The sequence below is a fragment of the Somniosus microcephalus genome, chromosome 33, assembly GCF_052327205.1.
Source record: "Somniosus microcephalus isolate GS21.2 chromosome 33, FLI_Smic_1.0, whole genome shotgun sequence".
Lineage (NCBI taxonomy): Eukaryota > Metazoa > Chordata > Chondrichthyes > Squaliformes > Somniosidae > Somniosus > Somniosus microcephalus.
The window spans coordinates 20935306-20948257 of record NC_141019.1 but is presented as its reverse complement, the minus strand read 5'-3'; the positions used below and the strand labels follow the sequence as shown (position 1 = coordinate 20948257).

General features: G+C 46.2%; 1 protein-coding gene across 1 annotated transcript in view; it reads left to right on the top strand.

Annotated features, from left to right (window-relative positions):
- The first annotated feature begins 2886 nt into the window (after positions 1-2886).
- rdh5 (retinol dehydrogenase 5 (11-cis/9-cis)) overlaps positions 2887-12952 on the top strand; it is a 38769-nt gene continuing 28703 nt past the window's right edge. Inside the window, exon 1 of the mRNA XM_085972557.1 lies at positions 2887-2978. The gene's annotated coding sequence lies outside the window, so the exon portion shown is untranslated. The remainder of the gene's footprint in view (positions 2979-12952) is intronic.

The following is a 12952-nucleotide window of genomic DNA, read 5'->3' as shown; positions in this document are numbered from 1 at the left end:
AACTCGGTGAAGATAGTCGGCCCAGACTCTGGAACGGATGATGGTAAGCCCAACTCAGGTGCAAAAGACAAAGTTTCAGCACAGAATTCCACTGAGCAACAACAACATAGTTTAACTGTGGATTCTGAGTCTGGCAAGTCTACTGATGTGCCCATTTCTGAGGGACACCGGGCTCGAACTCAACTCCATTTCAAACTACAACAGCAATTAGAACAAATGCTTCGCCGTTGTGAGCAAGAGTTGAATGCAACGAAAGAGTTCTTTGATATAGAGTTGGAGAATCTGGAAAGACAACAGAAGCAGCTGATGGAGAAAATGGAGCAGGAGCACACAAAACGTCTGATGTCAGAGGAGTTAACGGTCAGCCAACTCCTGCATATGCTGAAGGACAGGACTCTGAAATGGGAAAAACTTGAACACGAACTTCAATATTCAAACGAAAGGGGTTCGGAGCTCTCAAAGGTTATTGGAAGAGCTGAGGTGGCAACACAGACTGAGATGACTGCAACAGAGCAGCCCTTGGATGCCAAAAGTACGCTGACTCACGTCAACGTAGAACAACAGACCGCTGAAACAGCTGCTCCGGTAGAGGGATTGAATAGTCCGATCAATCAATCTCCAAAAGAAGTTGAAGTAGTAAAATCTCAAATGAGGTCATTAGTAAACGACTTGCTGAAAGCCCAGAAAAAGCTGGATGAAGAGGTACGCATGAAGAAGTCTCTTCAGGAAAGATGTCTGGACTTGGAACAAAAGCTGGCTAACGCCCAGCTGGGTATGGAGGAAATAGAAGACCCTCTCGCTGGCCTAGATCAGGACGACACCGAATATTACTATGTCCTGTCCTGCCCAACTTGTAACTTCGACTCCCACCATACAGAAATCATGGAGGAGCACCGAAAGTCTACGGAACATCGGGAGAAGGTGGCTCTACTACGGAAAAAGGAGGGAGAGAAGGAGGAACTGCGCATGCAGCTGGCAGCTGTGGCAGCTGACAATGGAGCCCAGAGAGTCTCCAAGAAGCAGAAAAGGAAAAGTAAAAACAGAAGATGACCCATCTGAACCATTATCACCTCTACCAGATCACACACGTGGTCCCTCCGAACGGAGCCAATTCAGTTCGGAAGTTCAAACTGTTAAATCCATGGAAGGACTATTGAATGAGTCACTCCACCACAGAGATTGAATCTGTGAACTGTTTTCCGCAGAGACTGAATCTGTGATCTGTTTTGACATGAAGTTATCTATGTATCTATGTTATTCTGTTATGTAAACCTGAAGTTATATATGTATATATGTTATTACGTTATGTTAAATGGGGAGATGACTGTAAAGCTAGGAAGGGAGGAATGTTGTGTATGTAATATGTGTGCTACTTTGAACCTATGGACAGGACTGCACTACTTGTTGGGCGTAGTGATACGCAGTACCACTCCTGGCCATAGGGGTATAAATAGTACTGTGGGTACTGATCCCCCTCAGTTCCCGCCTGTGGGCATGAAGTAAAGACCTATGTATAGTCCCTACCTCCAACCAGTAAAGACCTGTTTGAGTTATACGTTTAAGTCTTTGTGTTAATTGTTCAATACAATACACATACTTAACAAGAATGAGAGGTGATCTCATTGAAACATGCAAAATTCTTACAGGACTTGACAGGGTAGATGCAGGGAGGATGTTTCCCCTGGCTGGGGAGTCTAGAACTAGGGGTCACAGTCTCAGAATAAGGGGTCGGCCATTTAGGACTGAGATGAGGAGAAATTTCTTCACTCAGAGGGTGGTGAATCTTTTAGAATTCTCTACCCCAGAGGGCTGTGGAGGCTCAGTCGTTGAGTATATTCAAGACAGAGATCGATAGATTTTTGAATATTAAGGGAATCAAGGGATATGGGGATAGTGCAGGAAAGTGGAGATGAGGTAGAAGACCAGCCATGATCTTATTGAATGGCGGAGCAGGCTCGAAGGGCCAAATGGCCGACTCCTACTCCTATTCCTTATGTTCTTATGTTATCCTGATAAGATCAGCTCTCAGATGCCTCCTTTCCTGGTTGAAATCTTTCCAGTCTTTCTGCATAATTAAGACCCTCTGACACTCCAAGGGTCAATCTTGTGGTTCTTCTCTGCACTGCCTCCAGTTCTTAAATGCCTCCTTTGTTTTTCAGTGACCAGAAACGGAGTACTCAAGGTGCGGTCTGAGCAGAGCCCTGTATAGCCCTTGATCATGACTTCCTCTGATTTGTATTCTGTTTTGGCCAAGTCGTTCAATTTCTATTGGCTTTGTTGATTGGACACGTTGAGCGTCGAGTCCACCATAGACTCCTGGGTCTCCTTCAGCTTAATCCTTAACTATTTCAACACCACTCATGAAGTACCTGTGTTGCCCATTTTTCCTTCCACCGTGCAAAACTTTGTCTCCAATAAATGTCATCGGCCATTGTTCTCATGATTGATTTTCCATACACCATCTCTTGGTGCTGTGTATCTGTCACATCTCTCCTCTCTGAACCAGTACATAGCATTTGGCAAAAACATTTGAGAAAGTTTTGTACCAACTGGCAACCAGTCGTGAACTTGGACTCTAGTAAATATGGTAATCTGTACCAAATATACCACAGAGAGTCATGAAATTGCAACATCTAATTAGAGTTGTAATCCTGTTTAGTAGCTCAGCCATTCTTAAATCAGTGTAATTCTTGAAATCTCTTCTAATTGAAAATGCAAAATGGATTTGAACTTCTAATGATTTGAAGTGATAAGGTGCTTTGTAACTTTAAATATTCAAACTCCACCCTCGAGGGAGTGCTTAAAGTCTCAGGCTGTTGCATGAAGCTTTACTTAAGTGTGGAATGCTTTCCCACCGGCTCATTTTTGTGCTTCCGAAGTAGAAAACATAGGGAGCAAAAGGAGGCTGGTGTTCCTCCAATCCACTAGCAAACAGGAGAACTTTGGGCGAGAAGTCTGTTTATCTTCTCATTGTCCAGGTAAGACTATTAAGGCTGATCATGAGCAAAAGTGAGTTTATCAGAATCTTAATTGGAAAGACATACACTCGGTCCACAGGCAATGTGGCCTATAACTGGAGAAAGCTTTGGCAATTCAGTCAATCTTACCTGTTCATTAACTTATTTTAACTACAACATTTTGGGGGTGTTTTCCCCCAGTTTCCTTCAGGTTTTTTTTTCTCTCATGAAGATGGGGTAACCAGGGCAACAGTCAGTCTTCATGTACCTGCATAGACGAGAAGCAGACTTTCACAGCCAGCACCCATTCTATGTCATGTGACATCCTTTTCACATGTTTTCCAGCTGGGCTTCCTGGATAACAATTGGGAGTGGGAACCCGAGCTGACTTTTTTTTCTTCCCTTCAAGCCTGAGGTCGCAAACACCCCTTCCAGCGATTTACTTGTACTTCTTGCAATCTAGCATACTGTATTCGCTGCTCACGATGTGGTCTCCTCTACATTGGGGGAGACCAAACGCAGATTGGGTGACCGCTTTGCGGAACACCTCCGTTCAGTCCGTAAGGGTGACCCCGAGCTTCCGGTCGCCTGTCATTTTAATTCACCGCTCCATTCCCACTCGGACCTCACCGTCCTCGACCTCTTGCATTGTTCCACGGAAGCTCAGCGTAAGCTCGAGGAACAGCACCTCATCTTCCGATTAGGCACTTTACAGCCCTCCGGACTCAATATCGAGTTCAACAATTTCAGATCATAACCTCGGCCCCTATTACATTTTTACTTATTTTTTATCCACACCTTTGTTTTGGTTCCCCCCCCCGCCACCTTTTTTTCTCTCTCCCACATGGCAGCTGTCTCCCATTCTGCCAGCGCATTTCACGCCTAATCTAGAGCTGTCTTTTGTCTCCACTAGTCCTATCACCATCTCGTCTCGTTTTGAATACCTCTTAATGTCTCTTCACTTCTCTTTTGTTCTCTCCCAGCCTGGCCTCTTAATCTGTTTCATTTCCTGAGCTTTTCCAGTCTTGACAAAGGGTTTTGACCCGAAACGTTGACTCTATTTTCTCTCCACGGATGTTGCCTGGCCTGCTGAGTTTTTCCAGCATTCTCTGTTGTTATGTCGCTTGTAACCCCCCTTGCTGCTGCCTGGGCTAAGAATCCCCTAATTTTGCACAGACTGTGGATCTGAGACCTGTCTCTTTGAAAGAGCTCTCCAATTAGTCCCACTCCCCTGCTCTGTCCACATAGCCCTGCAATTTTCTCCTGTTCAAGTATTTATCTAATCCTCTTTTGAAAGTTACTATTGAATCTGCTTCCACCGCCCTTTCAGGCAGCGTGTTCCAGATCACAACAACTCGCTGTGTAAAAAAAAAAAAAAAATCTCATCATCTCCCCTCTGGTTCTTTTGCCAATTATCTTAAATCTGTGTTTAAGAAGCATGGCAGATGCAGTATAATGTGGATAAATGCGAGGTTATCCACTTTGGTGGCAAAAACAGGAAGGCAGATTATTATTTGAACGGCAATAGATTGGGAGAAGGGGAAGTGCAACGAGACCTGGGTGTCCTTGTGCACCAGTCGCTGAAGGTAAGCATGCAGGTGCAGCAGGCGGTTAGAATGCAAATGGTATGTTGGCCTTCGTAGCAAGAGGGTTCGAGTACAGGAACAAGGATGTCTTGCTACAGTTGTACAGGGCCTTGGTGAGACCGCACCTTGAGTATTGTGTGCAGTTTTGGTCGCCTTATCTGAGGAAGGATGTTCTTGCCATGGAGGGAGTGCAGCGAAGATTCACCAGACTGATACCTGGGATGGCAGGAATGATGTATGAGGAGAGATTGGGTCGATTGGGCTTATACTCGCTGAAGTTTAGAAGAATGAGAGGGGATCTCATTGAAACTTATAAAATTCTAACAGGACTACACAGACTAGATGCAGGAAGGATGTTCCCGATGGTCGGGGAGTCCAGAACCAGGGGTCACAGTCTAAGGATAAGGGGTAAGCCATTTAGGACAGAGATGAGGAGGAATTTCTTCACCCAGAGAGTGGTGAACCTGTGGAATTCTCTACCGCAGAAGGCAGTAGAGGCCAATTCATTAAATATATTCAAGAAGGAGTTAGATATATTTCTTAAGGCTAAAGGGATCAAGGGATATGGGGAGAAAGCAGGGACCGGGTACTGAATTTGGATGATCAGCCATGATCTCATTGAATGGCGGAGCAGGCTCGAGGGGCTGAATGGCCGACTCCTGCTCCTATCTTCCATGTTTCTATATCATATATATTGCCAGTATATCAAGAAATACAGAAACCTCATGACGTCACGGACCCAATGGGATCCTTTACAGATCCCTAGGGTCTGGGGATCGCAGTTTGAGGACCGATGCTATCATGTTATGATCAAACTATCTGTTGGTAATACAGCATCATCTCTGCATTCACTTAAAACTGACAGGACAATCTTTTTCATATGTTCCTTTCACTTGAGACTGAAGGACAGAAGCCACTTGTAATCTCAGAATATCCAGCTCTACCGGTTTTGTGAGGAGTTGTATTGTGGAGACTGAGTGCTGGATTTGAATTTCTAATCGTTGAAGCCGATCTCCTTCATTTGCACGATAGCAAAATATTGCGGATGCTGGAATTCCGAAATAACAACAGAAAAGGCTGGAAAAACTCAGCAGGCCAGGGCAGCATCCGTGGAGAGAGAAACAGAGTCAACGTTTCCTGCTTTCTATCCTATCACTGACCTTCCCTTTTGTTCTTTCATCCCCTCCCCCTTTTCCCAGCCCCTAAACTTGCTTCACAATCTACAGGGAACTCTTTTTTATCCGGCACCGACGGGACCGGCGTGGTGCCGGTTTATCAAAAAGTCCAGATTACAGAAAGGTATAGTTAAAAGGTGATGTGCCTCAATAAATCCGAGACTCGATGTTAGCGAAACAAAACAAGGCTTTTATTGACTTAGAAGGTAACACACAGAGGAGAATGTATCTTCCATCCAGAGGTCTGCAGTACTGGATGTGCTGCAGGCTGGGCCAGCTTACATAGGAGCCAGGTATGGGCGGAACCCTACACACAGTACAATACAATGGAAATGAAACTGAAACCAACCACAGTCACAGGCAGAGAAATACTGATGAGTGATGAATGGAATATTTCATCACAAAAGGTACGAGAGCTCCGTACACAGCAACAAATCCAGGCTTCCCTGTTGCTTAGCAACAGGTGCAGGAACCCCGATTCCACAGCCACAGATCCAGGAACGGCCACTAATATGAAGTAAAACTTACCTGAACCTACTCCTGAATTTTGCCGGTTAACGGAGATTTCCGGTTATTCAGGTGCCGGTAAATCGAGAGTTTCCTGTATTCCTTTTCCTGCTTTTTTCCAGTTCTGACGAAAGGTCTTCAACCTGAAACGTTAACTCTGTTTCTCTCTCCACGGATGCTGCCTGACCCGCTGAGTTGTTCCAGCGTTTTCTGTTGTTATTCCTTCATTTGCACTCTTGACCTGAACAGCAGGAATTGGGCTCTTTGCTGACCTAACAGGCAGCACAGTGAGCTGAAAACGCTACCAATACAAGAGTGTGAACCGAGAAGTAAAGTGCTTCTCCTTGTGCTCTTTTTGTGGCATGGTTTTACAAATGACAGCGTATTGAGGGATTGTGATCAGAAACTTTGGGCTGGATTTTCTCAATGAGAAGCTTTTGGAGGTGGGACTGCTGCTTGCCAGCTCTCAATCCCGCCTCCATCAGCTTCTGGCCAACCAGCGGGATTTTCCCCTGATTGACCTTGTTAAGACCGCCCGGCGGGCTCAGCAGGCCAATTAGGGGGAAGTCACTGACAGAGCACGTCAATGTCTGACGTGCCAGCTGTCAAGATTTCTTGAAAGAAGAAATGTCAGCATTTGACAGCTCTGTGAAGCTGTCAAACACTGACAATCTGTGTAGTTTGATGAGTCCTTGTGTTCAGGACTCATCAAACCTTTTAACTTTGCAGAAATCACCTGGCTGTTGGTTCGGAGGATCCAACAGCCAGTCTGTGAAATCTACAATGAAGATGTCGGGTCTCCGGATCCACAGCGGCTGAAGGCTGTAGGCAGAAACAAAGGTAAGTGAACATTTTATACCACTTAACACTCACCTCACATACTTACCACTCCACACTTGCACCCATCACTCACCTCTACATCTCACTTTCAGACTCCCCCGACCCCCGCAGACCACCTCTTCACCTCCTACACCCCGGCGGGGTTCTCCGAGGTCGGGAAGTCTGCACTTGAACAGGTAAAATGGAACTAATCCTATTTTCTGCCTGTTAACTACCTGTTAACAGGCAGTTAATAGGATTTAATCCCTTTCCCGCCTCGAGGAGACGGGACCCGGGGCAGAACGGCTTCCCGCCTCCTGGCAAAAGGGCACGTAGGCGGGATGGGGCGGGTTCGCCACCCGCCCCCAAATTCTGCAACTTTCCCAGCAGACCCGCCTCCTCGGGGCTGAGAAAATCCAGCCCTTGTTCTTTGTATTTTAATGCCGATTATACCCTTGGGGGCAATTTTGCCTTTGGGCGATAGTGCGAAACGGTCAATATCGAATCAGCCGCCCACTCTACAGGGGCAATTTTGCTAGCCCTGGGGTGGTGGGTATGGAGGCGGGACTGCCGGGAAAATGGCAGAATTTGGGGGCGGGTGCCAAACCCGCCCCCAACCCGCCTCCATACCATCTTCCCAGGAGGCGGGTTGCCGTCCCGCGCTGGGCCCCGTCTCTTTGGAGGCGGGAAGGGATTAAAGCCTATTAACTGCCTGTTAACAGGAAGTTAACAGGCAGAAAATAGGATTATCCCCTTTTTGTCCTCAAGTGCGGGCTTCCCGAAGGCTCCATAACCCGCCAGCGAGGCGAGTAGTACATAAGAACATAAGAAATAGGAGCAGGAGTAGGCCATTTGGCCCTTCGAGCCTGCTCCACCATTCAATGAGATCATGGCTGATCTTCTGCCTCAACTCCATTCACCGGCCCTATCGCCATATCCCTCGATGCCCTTACTAGTCAGAAATCTATCGACTTCTGTTTTGAATACACCCAATGACTGAGCCAGTCTTTTCCTTTTCACATACCTGTAGAAGCTTTTACAATCTGTTTTTATATTTTTCGCTAGTTTGTGCTCATATTCCATTTTCCCTTTATCAATTTCTTGGTCCCCCTTTGCTGATTTCTAAAAAGATCTCAATCCTCAGGCTGACTGCTTTTTCTGACAACTTTTTAAGCTTCCTCCTTTGACTTAATACTAGCTTTAATTTCTTTTGTTAGCCATGGTTGGATCACTTTTCCTTTTGGGTTTTTATGCCATAGAGGACTATATGTTTGTTGCAAATTATGCATTATTTCCTTGAATGTTAGCCATTGTATGTCCACCTTCATACCTTGTAGTGGGTCTGCGGAGGTCGGAGGGGTGCAAAAGTGTGGTGTGATGGTAAGTGATGGGTGCAAGAGTGTAGAGGTGAGTATCTGAGGTAAGTGCAAAGTGTTAGTAAAAGTGTACTTACCTTTGTTTCTTCCTGCAGGCTTCAGTCGGTTTATATGCGGAGAGTCTCGCACCCTCCGTGTTACAGATGAGAGATGGCCGTTGCACTCTCAGATGCAACAACCATCTCATTTCTGTAAAACAAAGAAGGTTGATGAGGTCTTGTATGCAAGACCTCATCAAACTGCAGAGAATGTCACTGTTTGACAGCTTCACAGAGCTGTCAAACGATGAAAATTCATCTAAGAACATAAGAACATAAGAAATAGGAGCAGGAGTAGGCCAATCGGCCCCTCGAGCCTGCTCCACCATTCAATAAGATCATGGCTGATCTGATCCTAACCTCAAATCTTCTATCACTCTCCATCCCACCCGAACCCATGTGATCTCCCGGGAGAGGCGAAAAACCAGATAAAAAACCCAATGGCCAATTTGGGAGAAAAAATCTGGGAAATTCCTCTCCGACCCATCTAGGCGATCGAAACTCGTCCAGGAGATCACTCTGTCCCTATATTTTCTACAGTACTTACCTTCTGTAAAGGCGATCTCCACCCCAGCCAGGAACAGGAATAAAACCATCTCCTGAAATCTAACACAGAATTAGAACACAAGAAATAGGAGCAGAACCAGGCTACACGGCCCCTGGGCCCACTCCACTACCCACAGGGCCATGACCATTCTGAACCTAGACTCATGTCCAATTTCCTGCCCGCTCCCCGTAACCCTTAATTCCCTTTACTTCTAGGAAACTATCTATTTCTGTTTTAAATTTATTTAATGATGTAGCTTCCACAGCTTTCTGGGGCAGCAAATTCCACAAACCTACCACCCTCTGAGTGAAGAAGTTTCTCCTCTTCTCAGTTTTGAAAGAGCAGCCCCTTATTCTAAGATTATGCCCCCTAGTTCTAGTTTCACCCATCATTGGGAACATCCTCACCACATCCACCCAATCAAGCCCCTTCACAATCTTATATGTTTCAATAAGATCGCCTCTCATTCTTCTGAACTCCAATGAGTAGAGTCCCAATCTACTCAACCTCTCCTCATTTTTGACAGATGAAGCGTCATACATTGTCGTGCTCTGCAACCGGCTGGGTGGGCTTAACCAGGTCAATCAAGGGAAAATAGCGTGGGTTGGCCACAAATCAATGGAGGCGGGACTGAAACCCGACAAGTGGGAGTCCCGCCCTCAGTCACAAAATCACCCCCTTGATCTCTTCCCATTTTTATTTTCATTAACTTCAGTCGGGAGAGATGTAGAACAGGCGGCTGATTGATATTGCCCAAAGTCAAAGTTACTCCCATTGTATCAAAGTCAACTGTAAAACATCAGATGGCTGTCTGCATGTGCAGTGTTATTGAAAGCACACCCATGCAGAAAGACAAACTATTTAAGATAATTTTTCCTCTTTCCTATCTTGATCTCTGCAATGCCCAGAGGGTCAGAGACCTGATTCCAGGCCTTTCCCAATGCTGAAAGCATAACACCCACTATAAGGTGTATGTCTTTGGGATGAGACTTTAAACTGAGGTCCCGCCTGTCTGTTCAGGAGGACATTATACATCCATGGCACTACAGGAAACTCTTTGGTATCCGGCACCGACGGGACCGGGATGGTGCCGGTTCATTAAAAATTCCGGATGACGGAGAGGGTTCTCTACCGAGGCTATTTTTAACAAACAAAGAGTCAGACTCCTGTTATTGAGGTGTTCCGACTTCCGACAGCGCCAAGAAGCCGAGTAGTGGCAGTTTGGAGAACTACCCCCACTGACTAACTCGGCCACCACGGGAGACTCGGACTCGGCAACATTGCCGGTTATTGAGGTGTTTTTGGAGTTTTGGAGTATGAATTTTGCCGGTTAATAGAGAATTCCGGATATTTAGGTGCCGTTTAAACGAGAGTTTCCTGTATTTGAAGAACAGCAAGGAGTTCTCCCAGGTGAACTGGTCAATTCGCCTCATTTGCTGTTTGCAGGACTATAGGTTGAACCCCGGTAATCCGGCACCCGACGGTCTGGCACCTTCAGTGGTCGGGCACGAATTGAAACCGGCGGTCTTTAGTTTGCGGAGCAGCCGCTCGGTGGCGCCACCGTTTCCCGCGATATAAACAAACATAATATTGTACCTAATATTGTTATTTTAGGTGTTATTTACCTAACCTACAGTGGTTCGGAATTTTCAATGGTCCGGCACCGTTCTTGTCCCGAGGGTGCCGGATTACCGGGGTCCAACCTGGTATCGTGTTTGTCGGCATAACAGCAATTGCATTTCTAAAGTAATTAATTGGCTATGAAGTACCGCAGGATATCCTGAGGATTTAATAAGTTTCTATATAAATGAAAGTTCTCATTTTGTATGTATAGCTGACGCGTCCCCACGGGGAACAAGCATTCCATTGTACTTTGTTACATATGGCAAATAAATCTAATCTGAATCTGAATCTGAACCTGAATCTGAGAATGGCTTGGGAATGATTTTCCCCTTCCGTCTGGAAAGTGCCATGGGAAGGCCAGGCACTTCCCAACAGCAACACACTGAGACGGTGAACTCCATCGTGTTTCGAATTGTCGGCATGACTCCGTGTTCTACCACTTTGTGGTCCAGTGCATTGGTGGTCCAACACACTATCGCCCCACTGCTCAACTTGCTTCTCTTGATATCCTCAGCATGACGTTCATTCACATTGCGCGTAGCAGTGGAAAAACATTTTTTGTTCCAGTTTCATCTTTTGCATCTTGCCTCCACGCTGCTCTTTTACATGTATACTGAACCACACTGTTCGCAACCTTGGTGTCATATTTGACGCTGAAATGAGTTTCCGACCACATATCCGCGGCATAACTAAGACCGCCTATTTCCACCTCCGTAACATCACCCGTCTCTGCCCTTGCCTGAGCTCATCCGCTGCTGAAACCCTCATCCATGCCTTTGTTACCTCTAGACTTGACTATTCCAGTGCACTCCTGGCTGGTCTCCCACATTCTACCCTACGTAAACTTGAGGTCATCCAAAACTCGGTTGCCCGTGTCCTAACTCGCACCAAGGCCCGTTCACCCATCACCCACTGTGCTTGCTGAGCTACACTGGCTCCCGGTTAAGCAACGCCTCGATTTCAAAATTCTCATCCTTTGTTTTCAAATCCCTCCATGGCCTCGCCCCTCCCTATCTCTGTAATCTCCTCCAGCCCCACAGCCCCCCGAGATATCAGCACTCCTCTAATTCTGCCCTCTTGAGCATCCCTGATTATAATCGCTCAACCATTGGTGGCCGTGCCTTCTGTTGCCGAGGCCCTGAGCTCTGGAATTCCCTCCCTAAACCTCTCCGTCTCGCCACCTCTCTTTCCTCCTTTAAGGCGCTCCTTAAAACCTACCTCTTTGACCAAGCTTTTGCTCACCTGCCCTAATTTCTCCTTATGTGGCTTGGTGTCAAATTTTTTGTCTTTTAATACTCCTGTGAAGCACCTTGGGACATTTTACTCCGTTAAAGGCGCTATATATATACAAGTTGTTGTTGTTGTTGTATAGTGTTGGACTTCTGCCAGTTTCCCACTTTGCAACTCTGGACTTGATGTTCTCTTCATGTTTCCAAACAGCAGAATGAGGCAACTTCTGAATATGTTGTTGTCCCTGTTCATGACAACAGCAAGATTTTAAACTGCAGAAACTAGCCACTATAAGAAAAAATGCTGGGATCCAGTAATTTGAATTTTAGATGCATTTAAGGGGAAGCTCGATAAACACATGTGGGAGAAAGGAATAGAAGGATATGTTGATGGGGTGAGATGAGGAGGGGTGGGAGGAAGCTCGTATGGAGCACAAACACCGGCACAGACCAGTTGGGCCGAATGGCCTGTTTCTGTGCTGTAATATATGTGACTCATGGATCTGAAATAATATGCTTGCAACCTTTATTTTTTATTTGTGAAGTATATTTTTCCCTTGGCATTCTCCATGTCGCTGTACAACACAACACCACCACCTCCAAGTTCCCCTCCAAGTCACGCACCCTCCTGACTTAGAAGTATATCGCCGATCCTTCATCGTCGCTGGGTCAAAATCCTGGAACTCCCTCCCTAACAGCACTGTGGGAGCACCTTCACCACACGGACTGCAGCGGTTCAAGAAGGCGGCTCACCACCAACTCTCAAGGGCAATTAGGGACGGGCAATAAATGCTGGCCTTGCCAGTGACACCCACATCCCATGAACGAATAATTTTTAAAAAGTACCCCCTAGCAGGTGACCTGCTCTCCGCCTCTGTCACTCCATGGTTACCAGCAGATACACCAGGCCATCCAGGTTCCTTCCAGTGAGGAAACATCTGGCCTCTACTTAGCTGCTCTCCACAGTGGCATGGCTGAAATCAGAAACGCACAATGTGGAGAATCATATGCACAGGCTGCCATCCAGCTATTCCTTGACGCCCAATACACTTGCATCTTATGCAGCTGAGTCCAGTTGTTGTACAAGTATACAAT